This window comes from Leptonychotes weddellii, chromosome 4 (genome assembly GCF_054177405.1).
Source record: "Leptonychotes weddellii isolate Sample4059 chromosome 4, ASM5417740v2, whole genome shotgun sequence".
Taxonomy (NCBI): Eukaryota; Metazoa; Chordata; class Mammalia; order Carnivora; family Phocidae; genus Leptonychotes; species Leptonychotes weddellii.
The window spans coordinates 139147810-139162962 of NC_138372.1; the positions used below are offsets into that span (position 1 = coordinate 139147810).

The 15153-nt window shown below is 40.4% G+C and overlaps 1 protein-coding gene across 9 annotated transcripts in view; it reads right to left on the bottom strand.

Moving 5' to 3' along the window:
• Positions 1-15153, bottom strand: part of NCALD (neurocalcin delta) — a 366474-nt gene that overhangs the window by 157025 nt on the left and 194296 nt on the right. For 8 of the 9 annotated variants that reach the window (XM_081816325.1, XM_081816330.1, XM_081816327.1 and 5 more), the window contains one exon: positions 13945-13993. The exons of the other annotated variant lie outside the window; for it this stretch is intronic. The gene's annotated coding sequence lies outside the window, so the exon portion shown is untranslated. The remainder of the gene's footprint in view (positions 1-13944; positions 13994-15153) is intronic. 9 annotated transcript variants of the gene reach the window in all.

The window sequence follows — 15153 nt, forward strand, 5'->3', positions numbered from 1 at the left end:
TTGGGTAATTTCTATTATTTAATCTATAAGTTCACTGATTCTTTCCTCTGTTTCTTCCATTCCACTGCTGAGCCCACCCATTAAATATTTTTCATTTCATTTATTACATTTTTCAATTTCTAGGAAGCTGAAAAAGACAATAAAATTTTAAAAGAACACAAAAATCAAGCCAAAACATTTTTTTGAAGTTGCAAAAGGAAACTACTCTTTACTGATTCCTACGAAATGAATACATTGATGGATAGACAAGAGGTCCAATGTCCATGCAGATTGATAAGGTCTTGCTTCCATTCAACTGGGGGTTCCTCTCCAGAGCAATGTGGCTGTTCTGGGCATACCTGACTCCCAGAGACAGGGCAGGCAGTTGAGGCAGGAACAAGTGATGTTTTAGTATTAAGCTGTAACATACTACAGTGCTATGGTGATACAGAGCTTTCTTCCTTTGGCCTTTTCAATCCTAACTCCACCCCTTCTTATATTAACCCTTCAGCTCCCTCAGATCCTTTACTCTTTGCATGGATTTTACCTTTTTCTCTTCTCTGGCATCCTTCTTGTTTACCTGGTCTCCAACCCTTTTTGTGTGGATTACGACATTTTGTGCATGTGTTGATCCCCTGACCCCGCTCCTTGACTGGGGCTCTTGACCTGGCTAAACACCACATACACATTTTCATGGGTTCACTTCACCAATGCTTATGTTGTTCTCCAAAGCTAATGGAATACAGATCTTTCTTTCTTTTTTTCAAGGTGGGGGTGGGGGAGATTGATTTTCAAGGCCCAGAGCCTCCTCTCTCTAGAGGAGGTTTCAATGAGATCACCAGATGCTTCTTGTACATGCTCCTTTCATCCCAAGCCCAGCACGTGGAGGCAGGAAGAGAAATGGGTGGGAGGACAAATTAACACTGAAAAGCTTTATAAATACTAACAGCAAATACTAAAAATAACTAGGCAGAAGTAGTCTACTTTTAGGAATTTCATTTGTGCCTTTGTGTTGGGGGCGAGGAGGAGGGAGAGAAAGAGGGCTGTGGAAAGGGGGCTGGAAATGTTAATGTTCTCTGGAGGTGGAGGCACTAAGAGTTTCCCCAGGCAGACAGCACCACCCCATCCCCTCCCTGAAATAACTCTTTCTCAGCTTTCTCAGGTTTCTGCAGTTCTGCAAATGGCTCCCTCCTTGTGCTGCAAATGGCTCCCTCCTTGTGCTGCAAATGGCAAGCCTGTTCTTGACAGCAGAGAGGAAAAGCAGCTAAGAGGTTACAGGCTGCTTTGCTCCTCAACTTCACGCTCTCCCAACTGTAGAATAGTCTGGCCATCTTTTGACCTCAGCTTCCAGAGAGTATAGGGTGGTTGGGAACAGTGCGTGTCACCTGTATGTCTCTGAGTCCCTGGTATGCTGGGTGTGACATGGCAAAGATATTAACCCCACATAACACAGTCCACATGGTGGATATAGGATCTCACAGAGTAGGAACTCCACATGTTCCCCAAAAATGGCTTTTGCTGCTGGGTGCTCCTATGGGCCCCTTCTAGGATGGGGGACATGAATAAATGGCCCTGATCCTTTCATGGCCAGAGTGTCTTGGTCTAATAAAATGGAGAAGAGTGAGTCTGTTCAATTCTGTTTCTGTCATTTTCCCTTCCTTGGTGAGCAATTTGATTACGTTATGAATTGATATGGAACACTAGAGCTGGAGGAAGATATAACATGAGGAACATAAATGGTTCCCACTTAGATGAATTATATGCACTTTTGGGCTCTGCATCATATCTGTCCCATGCAATTAGCAAACAGGGAGTATCTTGAGCCTGAGTTTGCCCCTCCTGTTCCCCTAATCCCTCCTCCATAACATGTACTCTCAATAGCACAGTCAGACAGCAAAAATAAATAAAAGCCTTCCTTCTTCTTATCTACTCCCAAAATCTCCACATCTTTATCTCCCCCTCCTTCTTTCATGACTTGGATGAGGAGGGAGCATCCTCCATGCAAAGGTTAATCCCTCCATTTATGTCCTGATTCTCCCTTCCAGCATCATCCACAGCTTACCCCATCCCTTAATCCCATTACCCCTCTTACATCTTCGGGATGCCACTACCTTGGGCTCCTCAGAGACTGGAAAACAGCCTTGGTCTCTCTAATCCTGAAAACCTGTCTTCTATTTTGTTTTTCTTTACCATCTCATATCTCCCTTCTGTTCTCCATCACAATTGCTACAAGAGTGATCTACATGGATTATTTCCATCTCCCTTATTTTATTTACTCCTTAACCCTTTGCAACCAGACCTCCATCTGCTTTCTCAAAGGTCCCTAATGAGTTTCATGTTGCCTAATGCAATGGCCTTGAAATTTTTGTTCAGCCCTTTGGAAACCCACTCTACCCTTTGATTTCATGATAATACAATATCCTAGTTTTCCTGGGATCTATCTGCCCACTCCCAAGCTCTTCTACTATTTCCTCCTCTTCTGACCATCCCATAATTATGGGCCATCCCCACAGTCAAAGGTTGCCAGATTTAGCAAATAAAAATACAGAACACTCTGTTAAATTTGAATTTCAAACCAACAATGTATATATTTTTTAGTATAGGTATGCTAAACATTGCATGGAACATTCTTATACTAAAACATGATTCTTTGTTGATCTGAAATTCAATCTTAACTGAGCATCCTGTATTTTATCTGGCAACTTGACCATAGTTGTTTCTTCAGTGCTCATCTCCTCTCTCTAACTTCCTCCCTTATGATGTTTTTGATGCCCAGGCTTCAATGATTATCTTTCAACAGATAATTTCTAAACTTCCATCTCCAGCAGTTCCCTCTCTCTCTCTCTCTCTCTCAAGCATTCTTCTGTTTTTTCCTGGATATTTTATAGTATATTCAATTCACTTTATATAAAACCAAACTTAGTATTTTTGACCCTAAAACCTACTTCTCTGCTTGGCTTCTCTATTTCTACTAATACCTTCTGCACCCTCCCAGTTACCTCAACTCCAAATCCAGAAGCCTCCCTAATCAAGTGCCTGAATATTGGTTAATTTTACTACTCTCACTAGCACTCTCAGATCTGTCTTTCTTCCCATTCCCATGGATACAACTAACTAGAGGCCCACGTCATCTCTGAGGACTATAAACCATACAAGGCTACTGAAATCGCCTTTTGATTAGTCCCCCTACTCCTATTCTCATCCACCTTCCATCCCTCCACACTCAGTTAACATCCTAACTAAAGCACAGGTATGGATATGCCACTTCCTTGATCAAGGAAGTTTCTACTGGCTCCTGGTTAAAGTTCAAGCTCCCTAGCTAGCATTCAGAGCCTTCCATAAGTTGATCTTTCTCCTCTTTTTCTCCCTGTTGTCTCCTGTGTGCTCTCCAAACCTAAGGCACATCAGAACACAATCTGGAGCTTTCCTATCTCTGCTCACACTCAAACTTAGAAGTAGACTACTTTGACGGTGACTCTTACAATTCCTGCACATACAGATGCTCACTAAATGCTTGTTGAATATGTGAAGTCAGTTATCCATATTAACAGAAATGAGGTAATTAAATCCACAAACCATTTATGTGATAATACTAATGAATGCATTTTTCAACAAACCCACCGTTTCCTTTTACCAGTTATGGGCAATATCAAACTCTCATAAACATCTCATGCCTTGTGATGTCAAGTCACAACTGAACTCTCACAGAGGACCCACAGGGGCACAGACGGACACAGATCTCACCCACTCTTTGCTGCCTCTCTTGATTTACTTTTTGAACTCTGATACCTTCCCCATTTCCCCCAGTTCTTACAAATGAAAGATTGTAATATTCTCTGTAAATGTCCTTGAATTCTCTGTTACATAAATTTCCAAATGACTGGATATTCTAAACTGTTGTCGGGGCGCCTGGGTGGCTCAGTCATTAAGCGTCTGCCTTCGGCTCAGGTCATGATCCCAGGGTCCTGGGATCGAGCCCCGCATTGGGCTCCCTGCTCTGCAGGAAGCCTGCTTCTCCCTCTCCCACTCCCCCTGCTTGTGTTCCTTCTCTCGCTGTGTCTCTCTCTGTCAAATAAATAAATAAAATCTTTAAAAAATAAATAAACTGTTGTCAACCCCACATACTGATCCAAAAACATCTGAGTGCTTTGATAATCTAAATCAGAGGTCCACATCAGCCTAGATCCTAAATATTTTCAGCTTTGCAAACCATATGGTCTCTGTTGCAACTATTCAACTCTGCCACTGTGGCCCCAAAGCAGCCACAGACAACACAAAAACAAATAAGCAGGTCTGTGTGCCAATAGAACTTTTCCTACAAAAATAGGCAGTTGGCCTGTGGGTCGTTTGCTGACCCCCCCAACCTCAATCAAGCCTCTGATGAACCATTTACTTTATGTTTTCTTTCCAAACTATATTTCACTGTGGTAGTCTTTTGATTGGAAAGAAAGCTGGAATTTCATCTGATATAGTCTTTTTTTCCCCCCAGGAAATTATAGTTAAACCAAACTTGGAACTGCAAAGTGGATGAGGGGAAATACAAAGTGGGGACCTGAAGCCGGCTCTGGAACTTTCTTCCTAGCCCAGTGGACAACCCCCTCCCCCCAGGGTGGGGACAGGATGAGGCAAGTAGGGTGAGTAGCACACTCTCCTTGGGCACAAATCTTAAAGAGGCACCAAAAAACTCAGTAATCGAAATAAATAATACTTTAATGCAATATTTTTGAAAATCAAAAATATCCACAATGAACAAAGCATCAACACTTTAAGTAAAGACATGATCACTATTACTGATTTTTTCTTTAGTCTCAGGCTCCAAGATGGCTCTGCACAGCACTGTTTCTGATCCTACCTTTATTTAAAATGTTGGTATTTTGTTCATCATGAATTTTTTTTGCATTAATTCTGATTTTAAAAAAATACTGTATTCAACATTATTTATCTTGATTATGGAGTTTTACAATGCCCTCTTTAATTTTGTGCCAAAGTGAGTGCCCTATTCACCTCCTTCCCCACCCCTTAGAATCAAGCCCATGTCACCTTTTGCACTATCAAAGTCCATGCCCATTTCAGAGAATGATGTACATCTCTTTAATGTTACCTTTAAACTAGATTATTCCTCTTGGCTGCTTTGATACCATTTTAGTTACTGGATCTGCCACATACACAGGTGGATTTGAAGCATGTGGAAAATCTTGTACACTCTCTAGGATCACTTCTTTTTTTAAAAAATTTTTTATTTAAATTCAGTTTAATTAACATATACTGTATTATTAGTTTCAGAGGTAGAATTTAGTGATTCATCAGTTACATACAACACCTAGTGCTCATTCCATCAAGTGCCCTCCTTAATGCCCATCACCCAGTTACCCCATACCCCACTCACCTCCCCTCCAGCAACCTTCAGTTTATTCCCTATAGCTAAAAGTGTCTTATGGTTTGCCTCTCTCTCTGTTTTCCTCTTATTTATTTATTTATGTATTTATTATTAACCTATCATGTATTATTTGTTTGAGGGGTACAGGTCTGTGATTTATCAGTCTTACACAATTCACAGCTAGAGTCACTTCTTAAGAGACATATTAAGATGACAGGGAACTAACAATTTAGGGCGCCTGGGTGGCTCAGTTGGTTAAGCAACTGCCTTCGGCTCAGGTCATGATCCTGGAGTCCCAGGATCAAGTCCTGCATCGGGCTCCCTGCTCGGCAGGGAGTCTGCTTCTCCCTCTGACCCTCCCCCCTCTCATGCTCTCTCTCTCTCATTCTCTCTCTCAAATAAATAAATAAAATCTTTAAAAAAAAAAAGATGACAGGGAACTAACAATTTATTAAACACATACTAAGTGCCAAGTGGTACTGTGCTAACAAACTTTATATTCATCATTTCATTTAATCTTCATGACAATCCCATGAGGTTTGATTATATTCTTTTGTATTCAATGATGAAACAGAGGCTCAGATAAAATGGGATTATAGAAAATGCTACAGCCAGGCTGAAGCTTTCTGCTACCTCACATTATCTGTCAAGAAGCTGACATTTTGGACATGGTTAAGGCACTTTCTTGCCTTCCTACCTTATATTTGTACAGAACCACTGTCATTTATAAAGAGCTTTCAAATGCTTCATCTCATATGAACTTTATTATAATCAAAGGTGAAAATCTCATATTTTAAGGATATTTATTTATTTAGAGAGAACGTGAACTGGGGCAGGGGGCAGAGGGAGAATCTCAAGCAGATGTGGGGCTTGATCTCCTGACCTTGAGATCATGACCTGAGCCGAAATCAAAAGCCAGACACTGAATGAACTGAGCCACCCAGGTGCCCTGAAAATCTCGTATTTTAGACGTGTTAGCATGAACTCATCAAATACATTATATGAGTGAGAACATATTCAGAAATATTAAGTGACATAACCCAAGGTTACCAGTTAAAAAGTGGCAAAACTAGAATTAAAAACCCAGATCATCTGAGGCCTGGTGAGTTTTCATTATATCCTTTCCACTCCAGAGCATCAGTATTGGTATCTTTGACCCAATACTATCCATGTTCAGATCACAGTGAGTATCCTAAGGAATAATATCTGGGAAATAGGAAGAAATTAGCACATAAGGGAAGGAAGCTAAAGTATGGAACACTATCTACCCTGATGAGGAAGGTCTGAAGAAAACAGGGGCATCAGAAATAGAGATGGATACCTATGGGGTGGGGGGTCTAAAGGATTATAGGGGTGTTGGGAGTCTCTGGAAGGATTGCATCATTAAAAGGCTCAGAAGGGCAAGGCCAACCTTGGCTGGCTTCACCTCTGTCAAGGGTCATTCCTCTTGGGGCTAGGAGCCATTGTAATTATAGTCAAAGCAATTGTAATTAAAGCAACTTCTGTTCAAATGCCCTAACCTTTCCGGATTCCATGCTGCAAGGAAGCAAAGGAAAAATTTCCAACTTCAGTTGTTCCACATGCCACCATGATTTTGTGATCAAGAGGAGCATCACACAAGACATTGCGGAGACCATTCAGATGGGGGAGAATAATCAGACCAAAGTGAGGACAGGATACAGGAGCAGAGGAGAGGGGCATGAGACATCAGGACATCATTTCCAACCTAAAGCTGGGGAGAAAATGGCAGGCACTCCATTTTGGAAAGAAATCACATTTCATGTTACTCTAGGCAACTTCCAAGGAGGCATCAGCCACGTGAGAAGTCACGCCTGATATTATATCTCTATAACAAGATGCACAATAGGCATCAAGTGTTTAAAATACTTGAATGTGCAAAGTTTCACAGTCAGTCACAAGTTCATAAGAACTACGTGCCTCTTTCACTGGGGAGATGTTACACCATGCTGGGATTCCACAGGGCACCATGGCTTCCCCATTCTTCAAAATAGAACAGCTCAAACAATCCTCTGGCAATTTTAACTACAGAGGAATAGAAAACACCCCAGGCAGAGTGTGAGAGACCAACCTTGTAAACAGCAGGATAGCAAGATATAAACAAGAATGGGAAGAAAACATACAACTTTTTAAAAAATCATAGCTTTTGACAAGGACAAAAAGATGGGAATAAATTTAGTCCCAAATGTCATGGAACAACAAAAGCTCAGGGAAGTGTTAAATCACAAGCCAGGTGGCTGCAAGAATTTGCAAGGATCCATTCCCATCTGCCAACTTGTCCCTTTTGGCACCAGGCTGGATTGCACAGACTCCTCTTCCAGTTTCACAAGCTTGGGGATTGTTTTTTGGTTTTGGTTTTTCCTTCCATGCAGCATTTTCAAGGCTGGTGCAAGTTTCCCAAGTCACATCTTTCTTCTTCTCTGACCCTACAAATGAAGTTGCTTTGGAGAACCACATACCACAATATTTCCGTCTTTCATTTGACTGAGTCATGTTCTTGCATGCAAGGAAAATATGTTCACATATTTATACTAAATCTTAGTAAATCTTTTATATAATCACTTGTGTTGTTGGAAGATGTCATGCAGCAAAACGCCAGTATATTCCATTCTTTCAATCACTCTACCAGTAATTAGGCACTGAACACATACTCGCAACAGTGGCCTAGGGATAACAGAATGAGTTGGGTCCTAGCTTTGAGGACCACACAGTCCAATGGAGGAGACAGACTCAGAAATCAACAATTCAGAGAAGGGGTGAAGCTCCCTTACCCCTCCTCTGTATGGTAACAATGTGCATGGGTTCCACTGATATTTTTTCTACCCCTCAGCAGTCGGCTTCCAAGCCAAATATGCCTCTGTAGGCCAAGTGATCAGAGGATTAAGTACCTATGGCTAAGCAAGCACAGATAGATATTGAACAGCACTCATGTTTTCCTGTGAGGAAAGGAAATCCTTTCTAGGAAGTTCTCCTCCATCTTCCTCCACCTCCATCAATGCCTTGCTCTACATACCTGTTCTCAACCTCAGGCCTCCAAACTGCCTTGTTGGATTTATAATCCTCCTTAGCTCTAGTTATTATTATTGATGGCACCCATGTCCTGCATATTTACTATGGATGGCCCATACAGTAGCTTGTTGAACTTCATAAAAACCTCGGGGTGGGCTTTGGTTTTTTTAAAAGATTCATTTTTAAGTAATCTCTATACCCAATGTGGGGCTCAAACTTACAACCCTGAGATCAAGGGTCACACGCTCTACCAACTGAGCCACCTCTTGAGATGGGCTTTGTTATCCTGGTGTTAGAGATGAAAGAAATGAACCTCAGAAAATTTTGGGAACTTGCAGGAGGCCACAAAACTGATAAGTAGAAAAACTGAGTTTAGAAGCCAGGACTGTGTGATTAGACAGGTTCTTAAACAGTACACTAGTCTGCCTGGTAGGCATGTGTAGTCCAACTCCCTTTCTAGGTTATTCACACCGTAAGGACAGAGGTTAGCATTTCCATTTTTTTAACAGTCCCTAGGCAGGGTGGGACTATGAGCAGACAGAGTAGGCATCTGCTTGTGTGATGTGATTTAAGGGCAGCTGGACAAAGACGGGTTAAAAATATCTCCACTGTTGCCTACACAGTGCCTGGAATTTCACCACTGGAGGTGCATTACTTTGGGCCTTGAAGTCCTTCTGGTCTCCAGGGTTGCTTTATTAGAACATGATTGCCCTAAGAGGAGTCATACTCAGCTGAGACCTCAGTGAGGATCAGGGCCTCGGAGAATGAGTCACAGGAGAGATGCCCAGAAAGGAGCCTGGCAGCTCTGAGAGTGGGTACAGTGGTCCGGAGAGGACAATGGGAGGTTCTGAAGATAGGAGTGGACATTTTGTTGGACTGGCCCCACCTTTGTGGCCCCCAGCACAGAGTGAGGCAAATGGAAGGTATATAATTCCTTTGATTTAAGGAAATACTATTTGATCAGGTGTTTAAGAGTTGCGGGCATGGGTCATGGTGGCAGGTGGGCATCAAACGCTGAGGACCCTGAGCCTTGTGAAGGCATAAAAGACAAGAAGGCAGAATCCTTGCCCTCGAAGAGCTTATAGTCTTTTTGTGGAGGGTAATTATCAATAGCAAACAATGGATGTGTAAGACAAGACAGGAATGACCAAGCACGGAATATATGTGTAATCGGAAACTGGGGAAAAGAAGAGCTCAGTGTGGAAGGAGGCAGTTTCAGCTTCACTAGGATACATGGGACCCCAAGATCAGTACCAAATAAAGAGACAGATCGAAAGACTCGGTGAAAGCCTAGCTTATGCCAAAAGAAGACCAAGTCGGCCACAACCAGTTGCTACCTCAGCACTTCCAAACAAGGAAATCCAACTTGGATTTAATCATCATGATGCAAAATTAAGTCTAGCTTTTTAAATGAAAAGAGCTAACGGTTGTTCCAATCATAATAAATAAATCCAGAATTTCAGTAATAGGTGAAAGTATCAGATTTATATATTAAAACAGATGGCAAAGGCAAGACTAAGTCCTTCTAAAACTGAGGGAAAGAGATCTGATGACCACCATGGGCCAACCACCTTGGCAAATCCCAAGACCTTCCACTGAATTCAGCTCTGATAAAGAATGGCTTTATCCTGTGACCTTCCAGCAAAAGCCAAATGCTCTTCTTCTGGGCTTTCACTGAATACTTCCTTCACAAGCAGGGAAGTTTACTTCTATTTACTCTAACTTATTTGGTATTTTTTAAAAAAAAGATCCCTTTATTTAATTCTCACAAAGAAAACAACCCAAAGGAAGAAAGGAAGGAAGAAAGCAAGTAAGCTTTGACCTTTATATGCTAAATGAGTTATTTTACCAATAGCGACAGGTGATTACGTTCTCACCATTCTGAATAACAACCCTTTGTACACCTTGCATAAGAGATACCAATAGCTACAGCCTAAGGCTTGTTTGTGAGCCAAACAGTGAAAAGAAAAAAATATAGGTAGAAAGACTTGAAAAAGAAGTAAAGGTTGAGAGAGGAGGAACCCACAAGAGATCCTTCCTCCTGCGAGTTTCTTAATTGAATTATTGCAATATGTATATTTCCTTTTCATTTCAGCTTGGTTGCTAATAAGCCTCATTTCCACAAGTTGCCTGTTTTCTTCAAGGCAGCTGCATATTTGAGACATAAGCAGCAAAAGTCTCTGGCTCAAACAGCTAATAGGTTTGTATGAATCTCTGTGGAGATGCACAGATACAGTGATCACATGATACAAACCCACAATTAGACACAGGGTCTAACAAACGATACATGTGCTTTATTTCCAGATGCAAACAGCAACTTGGCAAATGTTGTTCCAATGTCGAAATGTTAGGATTTCTGGAACATTTGGTGTTATAAGGAGCAATCAGAAAAAAAAATTTTTTTTGAGATCCTGAAAATCTGGGTGGTGATTACAATACTGGAGCAAAATGACAATACCAGTATTTCTGTATTTAACATTTTATAAGAAAAGGATTCAGAATCCAGAAAAAGAAACCAGTGAAAATGAATATTTAATATATTTAAAATACACAAATTTTAAGTATCACGTAAAATGTAAAAATTACTACCTAAACAGTATCAACCTATTAATAATTATTAGTAGACTGAATTTAAAAACGTAAGTATTAAAAACTACAGTCTCAAAAAAGAAAAAAAAATTAAGTCATGAAATGTTGAAAATGAGATCATATTATTTAAACTTTTATAATGAGAGTTCTTAAACTGCAGAAATGTTGAAATTTTGTCCAAATTTCTTCACTGCTAATAAAAAAGAAAATACTAGTTAGGAAAATGTGATGTATTTATGATTGATCTCCAAATATATTCTTCTGGCTCCTTCATCTTGAATAATTGCAACTCTCATTTGATAAATTTGAGGAATATTTTTAAATGTTGAGGAGTATTTTTTAAACATAATTCTGTTGGGGGGCGGGGGGGTGAAACGTATTTATTTCCTTCAAGCTGTAGGTTGCTTGAAAACAAGAAGCCAGCATTTCCAGTTTGTTCTCTTCTTCTTTAGTTCGCTCATATATGCCCAGCTGCCCGGATCTGTCTCAAAACTCTCCTGGTATAGTGGATACGCTCTAAGGTGATCCCCAACGAGTCAGGCCCTAGTATGATCCTCTCCTCTTGAGGGAAGACACAGCCTGTGACTAGCTTCTAGCCAACAGAATACAACAAAGCCCATGGGCGAGTCACTCCCTTGATAAGATTACATTACACAAGTCTCCATCTTAGCAGACTGGAGTAAGGGCTTCTCCTGCTGGCTCTGAAGTCATCTATCATGTTGTGACAGGGCCTGTGAGAGGCAAACAGCCATATGGGTAGAACTGTTGAGTAACACTTAGGAGATGAGAACACCCAGGTGACAGCCAGCAAGAAAACAGGGGACCTCAGTCCTACAACCTTAACTGAATTCCAACAACAACCACATGAACTTGGAAGGAAAAAAGCTCCCAAAAGGACCATAGCATAGTCAACATCTTGATTATACCCTATGAGACTCTCGAAGCAGAGGACCCAGGTAAGGCGCATCCAGATTCCTGATCCAAAGAAACTGTGGGATAATAATTATATGTTGTTTTAAGCCACTAAATTTGTGGTAATTTGTTATGCTGCAATACATAATTAATGCACAAGTCATAATCCACTTTGAGCCCCTCAAAACTGTTATTCTTGCAAAAAAAGGTTTGTATTGCTAATTGTTATCTTCTTCCTCCATTTGAGGATAGCAGAAATATAGCAGAATGCTTTATAGATGTGTACACCTTTACCCAATTCAAAACTTTAATGCAGAATATAATTCTCCATGTATGATTCTCAAAATATAAAGTATAAATTCAACATTTTTCAAAATACTGTTTTTTTGTACTTGGAAAATGGAGAGTATACCTCCAAACCAGTTTTTTTAACGTGCACACTTCCTTATTTTTTGAAATAAATGTTTTATTTCAAACAGTTTTAGATTTGTAGAATTATTAGTATATGGAGAGTTCTCATATATCCCATACCCAGATTTCATCATTAACATCTTACATTAGAATGGGACATTTTTCACAGTTAATGAACTAACATTGATATATTATTGTTAACTAAACTCTACAGTTTATTCAGATTCCTTAGTTTTTACCTAATGTCCTTTTTCTGTTCCTGGATCCCACCCAGGATCCTACATTACAGTTAGTGGTCTTATCTCCTTAGGCTTCTCTTGGTTGTGACTGCCAGTATTTATAATGACCTTGATAGTTTTGAGGAATAATAGTCAGGTATTTTGTAGGATGTACCTGTATTGAAATTTGTCTTATGTTTTTCTCATGACCAGAGTCAGGTAATATGTGTTTTGGGGAAGAAGACCAGAGGTAAAGCATCATTCTTATCACATCTTGTGAAGGATACCTACTATCAAGATGACATATCACTGCGGATGTTAATCTGGATGACCTGGCTTGAGGTAGTGTTTGTCAGGTTTCTTGATGGTATGTAATTCTCCCCGCCCCCACTTTCCTACTGTACACCTTGGAAGAAAATCACTGTGTGCAGCCCCCATGGGGAGTGAGTCATGCTTTACCTCCTGGAAAGCAGAGTATCTACATGGAGTTTTGGGTTATACCACTACTTTATTTTGTTGCTCGAATCGTTCCAGCTTTGGTGACGGGGAGCACTTTTAGTTGACTCCTGTATCCTTGTGACCCACTTTTTGTCACACCATTGTGAGGTGTTTATCATTTTGTTTTGTTTTTCATTTTTCTTTTAGCACTACCTTACTTTCTGGCACTATACGATGCTCCAGGCTCATTATGCATATTTCTTGCCCCTGTCCTAAATTAGCCGTTGCTCCAAGGAGCCCTGGTTCCTTTTATTGGAAAGTAGTATTAAAATCAAGATTTGGGTGGTACTGAGAGGTTTAAACATGTGGCCAAAGTCATACAGCTAGTAAGTGGCAGAACCAGGAACCGAATCCAAGCATCTCACTCCAGGTTTGGGGGAATAACCAGTATACCACATTTCCTCACAGTGGCAAGGACCTCACAAAGCAGAAGATTAATGGATTAATGAATCCACCGACATTCATTCTCCAACAAATACCTATTATGTGCCCATTAGCTGTTAAATTCTGTGCTAGATGTTAATTGGTTTAATGCCATTTGAGATATTTTCTTGGGCTACAGCCCAATTTAAAATGAAGGAAGAGGCTGTTGTAATGTGCCCCTTGAGAGGACTCTGGCAGCTGCGTGGGATGAAGATGGTGAAATGAAACCACTCCACTCAGGGGCTGCGAATACACTTTATTATGCTACAGGTAATATTCCAGGGTAAGAGGCAGTGCCTGCTTTATTTCCTATCTCTCTATTATCCTTTTCGCAAATGTTAAAGGTTTATTATCTTTTCCTATATATGAAACACCCAGTCGTTATGCCACTGTTCACTGATAAAATATTTGAAAATAAAATATTTGAAACGGTCTTTTGTGAAAATCATTGAACAAAACTGAGATTTCCATTTACAGCTGATTGAAAGAAAACTTTAAATGCACACTTACCTTATGACTGTCACTAGTGGGTGGTTCCCAGAGACCAAGCCGAGATAATCTAAAAGGAAACAGGCAAAATAACCACCCTGAATGCAAATATCTGCAAGGATTACAATATTATTTATCCCCACATATTTAGTGGCAGAGCCCTATGAAGTGTCCCGTGACCTGGCTTTAGTTGTCAATAACACGTTTTGGGAACGGGAGGGCAGGTGGGATGGAGATGGGTTTGGCAGAAAGGACTCAGCTAGAAAAAGAAGGCGGAGGCTAACACAGTGGGGAATCTTGCATTGACCTCTTCCGGAAATTTATAAATTCCTTGGAAGAGGACGTGGATTCAAGGGAAGGGATAGCCAAGAATATGGGCCTTCATTTTTCAGGTCAGAGCAAGCATCAAATGAGCCACTTTCCAGATGTACCAAAGGTTAGGGGCATTCCAAAAAGAGTTAGCAAACACAGTGCCTTAATGCAACAATAAGAAATCACAATACGTCAATAAATGGGAATAATGTATTGATTAGATTCATAGGTCAGGGGAAAGGAACAATCAAAGGGTTTAGCCTGTGAGGAGCTAACTCAGTTCAGCTGAGTGGGTTTGATTGGGAAGACTTCAAGGAGGGGGTGTGATCTATTGAATCCCTTTGCCAATGGACATGGGAGAGGGGTGGTCTCTCAGATTTTGTTTCTGACATTTACAACCTCTCTCTGAGAAAAAAAAAGTGCATTTTGTACCTCTGGGAGCACCAGTCTAGACAATCTAATTAGTCCATCTAATATAGTTTCAAAACTATCAACAGGGTCAAAGCCCTCTTGGGAAGTATGTAGGGAAAAAAAGTCCCAACTCATATCATTGAATTCTTAAATACCAAAGTATCACTTTTATCAGTTATAAAATATCAAGAAATGTGCAACTATTTGGGTTTCTAAACAGCCTCCTTTGTTTAAAATATTGTAATAATTCAAGGAAAAGGCGTTCCCACTGACATGTTAGAAAAAAAGTAACATTCTACCGATTTCTGCGTATTCGATGATATACCAGTCATTGCAAAATGTAACTCAGTCAATATACCAAGGACTCATATTCTTCCAAGCATTTAACAAAAGTACTGAATATACTTAGAGCAGAACTAGGAGTTCTACCAAAGAGTTAATAAATTTGTCCCTTCAAACATAGAATAGAGGCAATAGTTTTTAGTGGTAAGGACCTCAGGCAGGTTA